The sequence below is a fragment of the Canis aureus genome, chromosome 8 (genome assembly GCF_053574225.1).
Source record: "Canis aureus isolate CA01 chromosome 8, VMU_Caureus_v.1.0, whole genome shotgun sequence".
NCBI classification, from domain to species: domain Eukaryota; kingdom Metazoa; phylum Chordata; class Mammalia; order Carnivora; family Canidae; genus Canis; species Canis aureus.
Window position 1 is genome coordinate 11,186,571 of NC_135618.1, and position 15,840 is coordinate 11,202,410.

The window sequence follows — 15,840 nt, forward strand, 5'->3', positions numbered from 1 at the left end:
AGAGATCCCAAGCCCTTTCTCAGACCATAAGCCCTCTGTCATTTGCCCTCCACCCCTATGGTGATTGGTGGTTGAACTAGCCTTTCTGGGCACACCTGGCTGACAAGCGTAGCAGTGAATGCCTACTCAACCATCGTACAGCTGTGCCTCATCTCCCTGTGTTCTAGTAGTATTACCTGGTCCCAGAGGATTTCACTTTGCTGCTTAATATTCCTTGCCAGCAGGAAATTCTTCTCCGTAGTTAACCAGATTCTCCTGATACAAAGATCATTTACTTTATTGTCTAAAATTGATACAGGTAAGCTGGTCAGCATTTTTGGCCTAAGAAGTCTTTATATACGTCAACGCCGACATGAAGAATGTGACAGCAAGCTTATGCAGAGTTCAGCCTTATGTAGTTTTGACATTGCTCAAAACATAAATGAGAATCAAGACTTATATTTAATATATTTTTGGGATCCCTGGGTGGTGCAGCGGTTTGGCGCCTGCCTTTGGCCCAGGGCGCGATCCTGGAGACCCAGGATCGAATCCCACATGGGGCTCCTGGTGCATGGAGCCTGCTTCTCCCTCTGCCTGTGTCTCTGCCTCTCTCTCTTTCTCTCTTTGTGACTATCATAAATAAATAAACATTTAAATATATATATATATTTTTAAGATTTATTTATTTGTGTTTGAACGAGAGCATGTGCATGTGTGCAGGAGCATGCAAGGGGGGTGGGCAAAGAGAGAGGGAGAGAAAGAATCTCAAGCAGATCCCCACTGAGCACAGAGCCCAAGTAGGGCTTGATCTCAGGATCCTGATATCATGACCTGAGCTGAAATCAAGAGTCAGATGCTTAACCAACTGAGCCATCCAGGTGCCCCCATCCTTAGTTTTGAAAGCAAAAACCATAAAAGGTACCCAACCAGTATCTCAAAACTCTTTTGGTTAGGAAGTTTTAACTTACACAAAATTTAAATCCATTTGTCTACAATATAAGCCTATTTTCTCTTGTTTTGTTCTCAGTAGATAAGAACAGCTACTCATTGTTCTGCCTGCAGTTTTTATCTTTCTGTAAGTTATTCCTCTTTTCTAAAAAATCCTTTCTATCTTAGTTATATAAAAGAGCTACCTGCCTTTTTAAAGTGAGTCTATCTCCATAGTAGCTCCAAAAATAGATATGTAGGTCTGGATGTACTTTTCCTATTTAATGAAAACACTGCAAGATAACATCCTTGTGTAACTATTTGTTTCCCATCATGTGTAACTAATCGTTATCATATATTGAGAATCATATGTATACGTATTCCTGCTTACTACTATATCATCTACATTTCATTCTGAGTAGATGTTAATAGCAACTCTTATTTTATTTCTGTTTCTTAACCATATTCCTTATATCATTTCAGATGTATTAGCTTGATCAACTTCATTCTTACAGCTTAAAAATAGTTCTCGATAGGTTAGTGTTAAAAGAGAACATCTATTTTTTTAAGATTTTATTTATTTATTCATAAGAGACACAGAGAGACAGAGACACAGGCAGAGGGAGAAGCAGGCTCCATGCAAGGAGCCGGATGTGAGACTCGATCCCAGGTCTCCAGTATTACACCTGAAGACAGCTCTAAACCGCTGAGCCACCCAGGCTGCCCGTCTATGTTTCTTAATAGACAAATGAAGTCCCTTTCTAGCTCCAACCTCCTGATGTTTTTTCAGAAATAGAGGCATCAGGATTCAGTTCCACATAATTGGCCTTACTTCACCCCCCTGACTGCCATTAACACTACCCACACCTATCATGCACCCCATTGTCCTAGATTTCCTGTAGTTGTCTTTATTTTCCAGAGGCTCATCTACGTTGTTTCTTTCCATGACTAAACAGAAGACAAAGTTGATCAATATCTGTCACTTGAATTTGTCCTTTCAATTGAGTATTGTACTCTTACTCTGAGTCACTAGGAATTGAAATTGACATAGCCAGTAGGCCAGGTGATAATCCAGTTACATCAACATCAACATAGAAAGACAGGAATGGTCACATTTCCTTTCAACTCTCCTCTCATGCTAATCTTCCTGAACTCAGAAAGTATCGTCACTCTTTCAGTGACCTTCCAAGCAAAGCCCTCAGAATCATTTTCCCTTCTTCACTATGCCTTAGCATTAAATTCACTTATATGCCAAATGTTGTTTCATTGTTCTTATTTATTCTAAATGCTTCCATTGGTTTTTCTATTTTCTTTCAATCTCAGCATTCTCTAGTCTTTTTATTCTTTGAAAGAGAGGAGAGAGAGAGAAAGAGAGAGAGAGAGAGAGAAGGGGCAAAGGGAGAGGGAGAGAAAGAATCTTAAGCCACCTCCATGCCCAGCAAGGAGCCCCATGAGGGGCTTGATCTCACAACCCTGAGATCATGACCTGCGTGTGTTAAAATCAAGTCAGGAACCTAACCAGCTGAGCCATCCGGGTGCCCCCGCATTCCCTGGTCTTAATACAACCTTTGATCTTCCATATAATTAAGCATACGATAAATATTGAAATGTTAGTCAATTTGTAGTACTCATCTGAAAGTATTAACTTTCCAACTATTTATGTTGGTACATTAAAATACACTTCAACTCTTTTGAACATGATTTCTAAAGTTAGTTATTTGTCTACTGAGTCTTAGGAATAATGTTGTCAGTGTAGTCTTTCCCACCATTTTTTTCTGCTAATGTTTAATTTGTTATGTTATACAATTTCTACCTTGAAATAATATACAGCTTTACCTTTCTCTTTCATTGTAATGTCCACATTTGTTTTTTTCTAAGATTTTATTTATTTATTCATGACAGACACGGAGAGAGAGAGAGGCAGAGACACAGGCAGTGGAGAGAAGCAGTATCCATGCAGGGAGCCCGCTGCGGAACTCGATCCCAGGTCTCCAGGATCACACCCTGAGCTGAAGCTAGTGCTAAACCACTGAGCCACCCGGGCTGCCCTCCACATTTATTTTAATCTCAGTTCTTCAATTAAATATATTCTGTGCTCACCACATACATCAGTTGACTGAGATTAATACATTGGTGAATTCTTTATAACATTTTTGGGGAAACAATATTTTCTGAATTCCTGAATGTTTAATACTGGTTTTCCTGAGCTTATGCACTTGAAAGGAACTTGTCAGATCAAAAACCCTTGGCTCACACTTTCTGTCCTGGAATATCTTGGGTATTTTACTCTATTTTTCTACTGCATTAAGTGTTCTTTTGTAGAAATCTCAGGCCAACATGAGTTTTTATTCTTAAAAGTTATTTGACAAACACTTGCAAATCATATCTGAAGAGGAGTCAATATCTCTAAATATATAAAGAACTCCTACAAATCAACAAGAAAAAACAAACAAACCTGATTAATAACAGGCCGAGAACTTAAATTACTATTCTTTCAAGGAAGGTGTATAAATGGCCAATAAGTCCATGAGAAAATACTCAATATCACTAATCATCAGGGAAGTGGAAATCAAAACCACAATGAGATGCAGCTTTACACCCTTAAAATGGCTGTTATCAAAAATTAATTATAATAACAAGTACTGTCAAGATTGTGAAGAAATTGAGGCCCTGTGCATTGCTGATGAGAATGTAAAGTGGTGCAATGGCTATGGAAAATAATACGATGGTTCCTCAAAAAACTTTTAAGAAGAATTTTCATATAATCCAGCAATTCTACTTCTGAGTGTATCCCCTAAAGAATTGAAAGCCATGATTCAAACAGATATTTATATACCCATGTTCTTAGCAGCATTATTCACAAGAGCCAAAAGGTAGAAGCAACCCAAGTATTCATCAACAGATGAATAGATAAGTGATATATGCATACAGTGATATATTTTTTGGTCTTAAAAAGAAAGGAAATTCTGACACATGCTACAACATGGATGAAAAGACATTAAGCTAAGTAAGATATGCCAATCACGAAAGAACAAAAACTGTATGGTTTTACTTGCATGAGGTACCTGAATAAGCAAAATCATAGAGAAAACACAATGATGGTTGCCAGGGGCAGGGCAAAAGGGATAAATGAGGAGTTATTGCTTAATGAGTAGAGAGTTTCAATCTGCAACATAAAAAAAAAAAATTCTGGGGATGGATGATGGTGATGATTGCACAATAAGGTGAATGTATTTTATGCCACTGAACTGTCCACTTAAAAGCGATTAAAATTCGGGATCCCTGGGTGGTGCAGCGGTTTGGCGCCTGCCTTTGGCCCAGGGCACAATCCTGGAGACCCAGGATCAAATCCCACGTCGGGCTCCCAGTGCATGGAGCCTGCTTCTCCCTCCGCCTGTGTCTCTGCCTCTCTCTCTCTTTCTCTCTGTGACTGTCATAAATAAATAAAAAAAAAATTAAAAAAAAAAAGCGATTAAAATTCAAGGAACTTGGGTGGTGCCATTGGTTGAGTGCCCAACTCTTGGTTTCAGCTCAGGTTGTGATCTCAAGGTCGTGGAGTTAAGCCTCATCTCATGTCAGGCTCCACACTCAGCACAGAATCAACTCTCCCTCTGCCCCTCCCACTTGTGCTCTCTCTTTCTGAAATGAATAATTAAATCTAAAAGAAGTTTAAAATGGTAAATTTTATATTATGTATATTTTACCACAATAAAATAATAAAATATATACCTAATCTTAAAAACCTGATATAAATTTTAAATGGGCACTTACTTTTTAGTTAAATAATGTACTTCTAGTAATTGACTATAATAACATTAAATTCCTAAAATAAAAAGTGATTGAATACATCAACTGACAATAGAAGTGTAAATAAACTAATCCAATATATTTCTACAATGGAGTACAACTCAGCAATGCCACATGGATAAGTCTCCAAAATATTATGTTGAATAAAAAAAAAGAAAGAAAAACTGCCACAAAGTAGTATATTCTATGTAATTGCATTACATGATGATGATGATGAAAATATGAAAATTGATTATTTTAGATGATAATGACTGGAAAGAGAGGCATCAGGAAATTTTAGGTAGTAATATTCTATATCTTGATTCAGTGATTACATGGCAATGATCTTGTCAAAAATCATCAAATATTACTATAAGTTCTCTGCATTTTTCAGTATATGAGTTTTACTTCAATTCTGATTGTCTTAGGCAACAATACAAATTAAGATCTTTTGTGTTGTGTGACTATGTTTTTATTTTAACCTTAGAAACCCAATCATTGTTTTAAGATATAACCCATTAAGATCTAATTTCAGTCACATTCCCCAGAAGATGGTATGTTCCTTTACAATGTAGGTACAATTCTTCTTTTATTTTAGAAAAGATTCTATGAAATGTATATATAGATATGTGAACTATTTCCTTTTTATTAGGTTTTTTCGGAGATTTTGAATATTCCTATGTGGTTCTTTTCCTCTCTCTCCTCTTATTTTTTTTTTCCAATTCTTTTAAACACACAACTTCCTCCAGGCTGGTATATGTCACAAGTATTCCACTGAGATAGCTTTAAATATGATTATAATAACTTAAACATCACCAAATCTAATGGAAAAAATATTTGATCTTCATCTAATTTGATCAACATTTTCATCTCCTTTTGGGATTAGTATCTTTCCCTTGACTTCCAGAATAACACACTTTTTCAGCTTTTTTTCTGACCTCTTTGGTTTGTCCAGCTCTCTACAGTCTCAAGCTGATCTTTCTCTAATCAGTGGTAAAATATAGAACAAACCAAAGACTTTTCTATAGTCTTATTCTTTCCTCATTGCATTTACTCTTCCTAAATGATCTCATCTACACATATCTTTATCTAGTACTAATATTCAGATGACTCCAAAATTCATACTTTCAACATGGAGCATGACTTTGGACTACAGATGTGTACCTCCTACTGAAGTCTTCCAATATCCATTTGTATAAGTCAGTGTTCTTAAAATTCATATTTCCAAAACAAATCCAGAAATGAACTCCCCCAATACTTATTAATGATTTCATCTTCCACCCAATTAAACAAGCCAAACCCTAAGAATCACTCTTGATTTTGCATAACCCAGGCACCATATCAAATCTACTACTAAGACTTGTTGATTTTATCTACATATTTCTCACGTCTATTTATTTCTCTCTATAACCATAGCAACCACATAACCATAGCAACTACTCTAATACAAATTCATCATCTCCAGCCTGAGCTACAATACCCTCCTAACTGCACCACTCTACACATATTCATTCTTGTTTATTTCAAATCTATTTTCCAAAGCAGCCATAATAACTCTTCTTCCCCTAAATACAAATCTGATCATGTCATGTCTCTACTTGAAAACCTTCAGTGAATTTCCACTGATCTTGAAGTCTGAAATCCTACAACGCACTGCATACCTGGTTCCCAGTCAACTTATCTAACTTCATCTCAGAATTGGAACCCTTTATTCTCTGCACTCAGGCAGCACTGTTTCCAGTTCCTTCCATGATCCAGTCTACATTCTGCCACAGAGATTTTGAAAATGATCTTTTTTCTCTTTGCATGAAATTCTTTGCCTGTTATTCATTGCATTGCCTTATATTCATTTTCATTTTTCATCATGGATCATTACTTTATAAGAGAAGAGCTTTCAATGCTCTTAATCTAGTCAGAATCTAGTATTATATTATTTCATTGCACCATGAAACTCTACTACTAAAATTAGAATTGTGATTTTATGAGTTTTTAGTGTGATCATTATATTACTATATGATCCAACCACCAGAGTTAATGGCACTTTTTGAGAAGGAACTATATTTGTTTGGCTTACTATTTGCTCCTCGTTGCCTAGTACAGTGCTTGGCATTTAGTTAAGCACTCAATAAATATTTAATTCGCAAATAAATAATAGGAGATAATCCAGAATATTGTAAGTTGGGACCAAATTGTGAAAGATGTTCAAACAAGGTTAAGGAGTTGATACATAATTTGGAAGGTAATAGGAACTCATTGGAGGCTTTTGGTCAAGAAGATGGCATGAAGTAAACTATTCATCAGGAGGAGTAATGTGTTAATGTTTTCATGGTTGGTACAGAATTGAGGTCAGTTAGAAGTTAATATTTATTGTTGAGTTAAAAATTACAGAGGTACATAGATAAAAAAATAGAAGTGCAATGAGAATAGATAGAAAATTCCTTTCACTGTGGCATCATGTGTGTTTTAGAACACATCAGAAGGAAGAATCCAGGTACTTTAAGGCAGATCAAAGACAATCCTACAAAAAAAAAAATCTAAGTGAGAATTGTGGAATAAATTGAAATAATCCAATGTTCATTTAAGTCAGAACAAGAGGAGAGAATGGTGTAGAATATTTGAAGATTAAATGGCTGAAATTTTTCAAAATTGATAAAAGATATAAAACCATAGATCCTAGAAATTCAGAGAGATCAAGATACAAAAAAAAAAAAAAGAGTAACTATACATATGCCAGTTAAACTGCTAAAAACAAAAGTCAAAGAGAAAACCTTAAGAGCAAAGAGGTGAGCTTGGGTGGCCGAGTCAGTTAAGCATCCAACTCTTGATTTCGGCTCAGGTCAGGATCTCAGGATCATGGGATCTAGCCCCTCCTCAGGCTCCACACTCAGCAGGTGGTCAACTTGAGTTTTTTGCCCTCTCCCTCTGCCTCTGCCCCTCTCCCTGATACTTGCTCATTCTCCTTCTCAAATAAATAAATAAATCTTAAAAAAAAGTGTCCAAAAGAAAACATTACTTTTTCTTTTTCTTTTTTTTAAGATTGTATTTATTTATTCACGAGAAACAGAGAGAGAGAGAGAGAGAGAGGCAGAGACACAGGCAGAGGGAGAAGCAGGATCCATGCAGGGAGCCTAATGTGGGACTGGATCTCAGGACTTCAGGATCACGCCGTGGGCTGAAGGCAGGCGCCAAACCTCTGAGCCACCAGGCTTCCCATAAACACATTACTTTCAAAAGGAAAAACAAAAATGGCAATTGATTTCTTATTAGAAATGATGTAAGTCTGAAGACAATGGATAAGGGTAAAGTGTTGATGGAGTGAACAAAAAAAAAAAGGAACAATGTATCAACTAGAAATGAATATCTACAAAAATGTTCTTTAAATATGAAGAAGAAAAAGAGATTTTTTAAAAAATTAAGTAATCTCTATATTAAACTTGGGGCTTGCACTTCGAACCCCAAGACCAAGAGTTGCACACTCCACTGACTGAGCCAGCCAAGTTTTTGACAAATATAAACTGAGGGAATTTTTCACCGAAAAAAAAATTGTTAAGTAAATGCTAAATAAGATTCACAACAAACAAGAATATATGAATCAAAACTGACTGTGAGAAGGAACTGATTTAAACCCATGTGGTAAGAAATATAATCAATTAAAAAACACTTAACAGAGATCCAATAGAATAAAGCCTGCATTAGATATAGTTAAGGAGAAAATTAATAAAATGGGAGGTACGATAAAAATAAACAGGACAAAGATGGAAAAATATGAAAGAAAAATGAAAATAAATGGACTATAGATTGGCAGACTCTATAGAGTCTTATAGTCTCACAGTGAAGGTCACAGATCTGAAATCAAGTTCTAATTCTTTTTGTTTGGGTCATTTTAGACATCTCTGGCCCAGTTTCTTTATGTGTAAAACTATGATAGTAATAGTTCTTACCTCAGAAGGAGATTGTGAAATTGAACCACATTTGACTCCTGAACAACATGGATTTTAGGAGCACCAATACCCTGCACAGTTGGAAATCCACATGTAACTTCTGGCTCCCCCAACACTTAATTTCTAAAAGCTGACTGATGATCAGAGCCTTACCAATATCATAAACAATCAATTAACATTTTGTATGATATATGTATTGTATGCTGTAATCTTATAATAAAGTAAGCTAGAGAAAAGAAGTATATAGTAGTATATACTGTACTGTATTTGTTGAAAAAAAAATCTGCAGATAGGTGGACCCATGCCACTCAAACCCCTGCTGTTCAAGGGTCAACTATAGTTGAAATATTCTTAGAGAAATTTTTGGCTAATATTAAGTATGCAATAAACAATAAATATTATTTTATGGCAATTTTAGAAGTAGGAAAAGAAGAGAATGACAACCAGTAGTATTTGAAATACCAAGGCTTAGGTATTTTTAGATTTATAGAAACTTAGAGTCGGCTTAAAGGGCATTGCCAATTTCGACCAGCAAATAAAAGTAGGTTTAAGAACAGTTTGTATTTTCTACAGATAAATAATAGTTGTACTAATAACAAGCTTCTGGAAGTTGATAAAATACATTAATCTATTGTATGTAGGCAGTAGAAAAAAATGAGTAAATCTAGATAGAAAAAATTGGGGTATATGAGCTGAGTTTTTAATACAATATTTTGTTAAATCATTATTGAAAGGAAAAGTTATTTTTAATTGATTCAAAAATGATTTGCCTATCATGCTAGATTACACTAAAAAAGAAAACAAGAGAATAGCCATTTCTTCTTTCAAATCTATTAAAGTATATGTAGATAAATATGTATGTTAAAAGTAAGAGTGATTATATTTTTCTAAACAAATAGAAGAAAATGACAATAAAATAACTCTTATCAATAGAATGAAAAAAAGAACAAAGCACACAGAAGCAAATTATTATTTTATTTTATTTTTTATTTTTATTTTTTAATAACTTTATTTTTTATTGGTGTTCAATTTACCAACATACAGAACAACACCCAGTGCTCTGGTTTCTCTTCAGATCGCATAAACCTCACAGAAGCAAATTAAAAAGCATTAAATAAAATGATAGAACTAAGTAACCACAGTAAATTTTTATAAACTAAACTTATACATGGAAAGTCAGGGACGTTAGTTTGGTGTCTGCGTTAGTTTAATCAAATCATATCCCACAATAAAGCAACACAGAAAATAAAGAGATGGGAAAATTCTTGATGGAAACATTAATAAAAAAAAGCCAGTCTTAATGCTAGACAAAATACATTTAAGGGTAAAAGCACCAACAGAAATACAGTGGGATGCTAAATTCTGAAAACTGCAGTAATCCAGCAGCAAGAAATAACAATTATGAACTTGAATATTCGTAAAAGATAGGTCTTTAAAGAAGCAATATAAAAACTTAATCATTTAAAAATAAATATTAAATTCATCAGTAGATTTGGACTGGGAGATTTTAGCAAACTTTATCAAAAACTAATGCATCAAACAGATATTTTAAGAACTAATAAAATATTTACAAAATCTGACAACTTAATAAGTCACAAAAGAATTCTCAAAAAGTTCCAAGGATCAATATTATAAACACCACACTTCTGACCACAATAAAATTACATTTGAAATCGATAATTAAAACATAGTCTAAGGAAATCATATGTCTGCTAGTAATAAAATATTTAGACTTGCGCAACACAATGTAGTATGTACTAAAACTTGTAGGATGAAGCTAAGATAATCTAAGAAAGTTGGAGTGTTAGTTTGTTATTCCCCAACCAAAAAAATTGCAGAACAACAATTGAGCAAAGTACTCGACTTCAAAATCTAGAAAAAGTATAATAAAGTTGACCCATGGAAAAGCAAAAGAATAAAATAATAAGGGTACTATAAAAATTAAATGACATAAGAAAGAAAAAGAGAGATGATCAGTAGAACCAAAAGATGGTTCCTGGAAGAGCCATAAGACATAGGAACTTCTAGCAAAACTGATTTTATAAAATAGAAGTCACGAACAACACTATTAGGAATACAGGAAGAAATGTAACAGCAAATATATAATTTCATAAAAGAAATTTGCGTTTAAACCTAGGCTAAATAAATGAAAACAAGCTGGAAAATTTTGTCGACCATATGAACTTGAAAATTCACAGAGAATAAATAGAAAACCAGCAAAAACCGGTAACCATTAAAGATATTATACTACTAATTCAACATCACTAATCCAACTCTCAAAAACAATAAAGTGTAAATTGCCTTGAAGAGGTCTGCCAAATTCCAAGGCATAGATTTTCTTAGCTTGTAGAAGTATTTAAAAAGAGAGAAAAACAGGAAAATCAACTAGCCCATTTATGAAGTGATGATAAAGTTGAAAGTCAACTGGAGAATAATACTAACATTATAAAACAGTCACACTTATGTATATAGCTTTAAAATCCTAAGTAAAATTTTGCACATAAAATCAGAAATCGGAAAAGAATAACAATAATACTGCATCTTAACCAAACAGGGCTTATCCCAGAAATGAAAGAATATTTAACCTTGTAAATGTATTCATGTAATTTACTTTAACAGAACACATCATTTTTCTAAATAAAATTTTAAAAAAATTAACTGGTTAATGCATAGAATAACTGTTAGAAGGAACTGTTAGAAAAAGAATAAAAGATTATATTAACCACAAAACCAGATTACATCATATTTAAGAGGAAACTCTAGTAGAATTCCTTTTAAGATCTGGAACAACAGAAGGATGCCAGATATTAATTAGCAAACGTAATGCTTTTCAGAATTCCTAGTGCACTGATACAAGAAAAATTAATGTAAGTTAACAAGGATTATAAATGAAGATAATATCATTAGCTTCATGAATGAAAATGAAAATGAATGTTCATATGTAAAATCTAACAGAATCTATAAGCACATCTTATAAGTAATAAGAACTGTAGCCTAGCTTTTAGAAACAAAACCAACACAAATATTAGAGCATTTCTATTTACTCACATTAACTATATGAAAGTTTAATAGAAAAGAGCCTATCCAAATAACAACAAAAACTGTGTCACCCACGTATAAATATAATAAAACATGGGCAAAAATTTGAAGAAATATTGAACTATTTTTGAAGGAAGTAAAGAGATTTGAACAAATGGAGACATATATTTGTGTAACGGAAGATAAAAACATAAAGGATATATCAAATGTTACAAAATTATACATTTTCTACAGTTCTAAAAGAAATTCACCAAAGATTTTTTTATGGAAGTTAAAAAATGGATCCCAAAAATCATATATAAAATTACTTTTATGTGTCAAGAACAGCTATGAAAAATATGAAAACATAAAAGAAAGAGAAGGTTCAGGATTTGAAATAAAGATTATTATAAAAATATAGTAATTAAGATAATGTCATATTTACATAGAGACAGAGTAATGATAAATGAGGCAAAATCAAGAGTCAAGAAACAGAACCAAATATATATGAGATCTTGGCAGGCAATCAAATATCTTTGAGGGAGACAAGGTTGGGTAGTTTGTCTTATTATTTGAAAATAATGAAATTAATTGTCTTCAAAATAGAAGCAAAAATAATTCCAAATGAATTATAGTATTAAATGTGGAAAAATACACATTAAAATATATTGTGCCATGAATGTATAATTTCTTCTTCAATATATAATAAATAAGACTAATAAAATGAGTTTCAAAAATAATTAATAAATAAATGAGAAGAGTAAATTTGACCATATTTTCAAAAGAACAAAAATATACAAAAATATTCTGAGCAACAGAATATGAAAAATATTGGACCCAGTCAAATAAATAAAATATTATTACTCAAAATAAAATTTCAGACTTCTAAATATTGGTAAGAAAAAGACTCACTTTAAAAAAATAGTGTAAAATATGAACAGGTGAATCAGAGAAAAAGAAAATGTAATGCGGGATGCCCGGGTGGCTCAGTGGTTGAGAGTCTGCCTTTGGTTCAGGTCAGGGTCCAGGGATTGAGTCCCCCATTGGGTTTCCTGCTGGGAGCCTGCTTCTCTCTCTGCCAATGTCTCTGCCTCTCCCAGGTGTCTGTCATGAATAAATAACTAAAATCTTAAAAAAAAAAAAAAGAAAAGAAAAAATGTAATAGTCAGTAAATAGAACATCAATCATACTAGTAATTAGGAATATGTAAAACAATAATACTGAAACCATCTCATATATATCAAATTGACAGATATCTTATAATCTGATGATGGCCAAGTATTTTTGAGAATTCAGAGAAATTGGAAATATTTAACAACCCAGAAAATGAAACATATTTCAACCCATCAAATATAGATTGTGTGTGGCCCACTTAGTTTAACTGCTATAAACTCTGTGATCAGTTAGGTACCACCATAGATCCTGCAGGTCAGAACATCCAGATCCTCATTGTATCCCTTTGTCTTCCTTGAATAAGGGCCACTGTATGGCCCCTTCTCTTCAGGATCCATCTCCCACCATTTTGACCTCTAGAAGATAGTGCCTCAAAAGTTATTAAAGGATGCTGATGTTTTCCTTCCCCAGTTCCTTTTAAAAAATTTTTAGGAAAAAAAAAATTTTAGGAAGGAAATGTATCTGGATCTTCGTAGGAGGAGCATGGTTTAGGGTAGATGAAAATGTTAATATAATCAATCTACTGCTCCCAAAACCCTCAAACTTTTTCTCTACAGCGGGGGTAGGAAAACTTTCTTTGTAAAGACCCAGATAGTAAATATTTAAGGCTTTCCAGTCCACATACAGTCCTGTTTGACATTATAATTTATTTTAAAACCTAAACATGTAAAAACAAATAAAACAAAAACATTCTTAGCTTGATGACGAAAAAAAAAAAAAGTAAGAAAAAGAAAACAACACACTGAGGGCTAAATCTGGCCCGTGGCCATGGTTTTCTGACCCTGCTCTACGGCAAAGCAGGGAAGGGGGAAGTGCTAGAATCTGAATTTCAATTTGTGTATTTCTAGGAATTTGTCATTTTCATCTAGGTTACATATTTTGTTGGTTGATAATTGTTTATTGTATTATAGTATAATCATTTTTATTTCTGTAAGGTTGTAGTAAAGTCCTTGCACTCCTTATTTATTTATTTTTATTTTTTATTTTGTATATTCTCTATTTTTCTTTGTCAATCTAACTAAAGGTTTGTTAATTTTGTTGATCAAGAAAACCAATTTTGGGTTTTACTGAATTTCTTCATTGTTTTTCTATTCTCTATTTTTGTTTATCCCCACTCTATCTTCATTTTTTTTTCCTTTTCCCTGCTAGTTTTGAGTTTTATTATTTCTTTTTTCTAGTGCATTAAGATGTAAAGTTAACTTATTTAATATATTTCTTCTTTTTTTTAATGTATGTAGGTAGGTGTTTACTTCTTCACATTTTCCTCTCAGCACTGCCTTTGCTGTATCCCATAAGTTTTAGTATACTGTGTTTTGTTTTTCATTCACCTCAAAGTATTTTCTAATTTTCTTTGAATTTCTTCATTGATTTTTCATTTGTTTTAGAATGTATTGTTTCATTTTCACTTACCTATGAAGATTTTTTCCAGATTTATTTTTTTTATTTCCATCTTCATTCTATTAAGGTTGGAAAAGATTGTTTTATTATTTCAATCTTTTAAAAATTTAGATAGCTTTATTTTATATATATCACCTATGTAACCTCAAGATTTTTTTTAATTTTTTTTACCTCAAGAATTTTCTAACGAACTTTAATAAATCATAGTCGATGGAATCAGAAAAACAATCAAGGTTAGCTGAATGATATACAGTCACAAATACACAGAAATGTGTAAAACTAAAAGGAAGAAAAGTTGAAAGCTAAAGAAATTAGAGCAACATAAAGGAGAGCTATAGCATGAGATAAGATATGAGTGACAGGATGATTCCAAGTGAGACTAAGTTCCTTCCAGCTCATGAAACAGTAGTATAATAAAAGTTCTTTGGAATTTAGGATATTGAGAAACTCCATGGAGGTCTTGCCTTTCAAGTCAAGATGGAGTACTTGGAAACGGATTTACTCCACTAGCTAAAATAAGTAAAAAATAAATAAATAAATAAAAATAAAAAATAAAAAACAAAAAAACTAGACTGAATATATGAAACTAAGGTTTCCAGATATTAGACATTAGATGATGCAGAACTATGATCTGTAAGAAGGAGAAAACCATTGAAATGAGCCCAACCACCATCAATAGGGAGAGTATCCCAGTTGCAACACACAGATGGAGAACCCAGGTATAACCCCGAAGCCATCTTGTGCTAAGGAAACCGACTGGGATGTTGGGAGTAGCTAGCATCCAGTGTTGTGAGATAAAGTACCAGAAAAGTTCCTACACAGAAAGAAGGGGGGAAAAGAGCTCCAGACATGGGCAGATGGTTCTTCTTGAATGTTCAGCTGAGTACTGATCAAGGCATATAAGTCATATAAGGAAAGAACTACCCCCAAAGAGGAGAGGGAAAAATCCATAGTAGTCACAGAGGACTGGGAATAGTCTCTGTCCTCTCCAACCATAATGGGAAAATATCATAATTCACAGGGTATAGGGTAGTGTAGTCAAGAGATTGCCTCAGAAATCTGTCCCAAATCACCAAAGAGTAAAAGTTTACTCTGTTTTAATCATTCTAAGCTAAAAACCAAGCTTCCACAGGATCAGTTTCCAAAGATGGAGGACAGGCAACATCTGATTTTAAGACCTCCTAAAACTTTATAGAAATAAAAACAGTGTGGTATTGGCATAAAAATAGATAAATAGGTCAATGGACAGAACAGAGTCCAGAAACAGATCCACAAATATATACTCCAAATGATTATTGGCAAAAGTGTCAAAGCAATTCTGTGTGAAAAGAAAATCATTTTAAGAAATGATGTGGAACAAATGAAGAGTTGTATCCAAAAACAAAAACCAAAATTCATTGACCTAGGTCTCGTGTCATATAGAGAATATTAATTTGTAATGCTCATAAACAGAATGTAAAAGCCAAAACGATAAAACTTCTGGAAGGAAACAGAGGAGAGCATCTTAGTGAGGTGGATTTGGTAAAGATTTCCTAGGTAGGACACCAAACACTATAAAGAAAATCAATACATAGAACTTTATCACACACACACACACAAAAAAAGAACACTTTCACAC